This window comes from Frankliniella occidentalis, unplaced genomic scaffold (assembly GCF_000697945.3).
Source record: "Frankliniella occidentalis isolate FOCC.00 unplaced genomic scaffold, Focc_3.1 Scaffold66, whole genome shotgun sequence".
In the NCBI taxonomy this organism is placed as follows: Eukaryota; Metazoa; Arthropoda; class Insecta; order Thysanoptera; family Thripidae; genus Frankliniella; species Frankliniella occidentalis.
This window is the reverse complement of record NW_026267196.1, coordinates 594,101-595,086: the sequence shown is the minus strand read 5'-3', so window position 1 is coordinate 595,086 and position 986 is coordinate 594,101.

The window sequence follows — 986 nt, the reverse complement described above, 5'->3', positions numbered from 1 at the left end:
TGTACTGCTCCGAATGTATACTCTACGATCTTCGTACCCGTTTCCGAGATGTAGGCACCAGAAATCCCAATAAACGCAGTTTGCGTGCCGTGAATCCAGCTGCTATCGGACGTACTCCTGCTATGTGGGTAATTCCACCAAAATGGCACGGGTCGGTGTCCGCGAAAAAGTTTCGCGTTTATCTCAAATATATTGTTTGTCAAGCTTCGCCGAGGTGGTTTTCGCGCTTCAGATGATTACTTATGCTCTATTTTAACTATTTTAATCAACAACAGCTGCGGAGCATTAGTATTTCATCAATAATTAACTATAATCTCACTTTTGTCCCTTTTGTCACACCCTAACCTAATTTCAGTGTTTTCTTCAATACCAAATGATGCCAAGGGTATTTCACTGTTCGAGATGTTTACTTTTATGTCGTTTTCAATATTTCAATCAACAGCAGCCACTCACTATTAGTATTTTGGCCAACAAATGTCTCAAATAGTCCCCTTGGTCACGCCGAACGCCCAGGACAGCGTGACAAAGGGGACAATATTTGACATTTTTGGCCGAAATACTTACAGTGTGTAGCTGTTGTTGATTGAAATAGTGAAAATGACACGAAAGTAAACATCTCGAACAGTAAAATACCCTTGGCATCATTTCGTATTGAAGAAAACGCTGAAATTAGGTTAGGGTGTGACGAAGGGGGACAACGTAAGATTATAGCGAATTATTGATTAAATACTAATGCCCCGTAGCTGTTGTTGATTGAAATAGTTAAAATAGAGCACAAGTAATCATCTGAAGCGCGAAAACCACCTCGGCGAAGCTTGACAAACAATATATTTGAGATAAACGAGAAACTTTTTCGCGGACACCGACCCGTGCCATTTTGGTAGAATTACCCATGTACCCGGGTGTAACTGTGAATACGCAGCAGTGTTGCGGGATTGCATACTCAATACGACCGCAGGGGCCATGGCCCCTCACGGGTGTAAAGA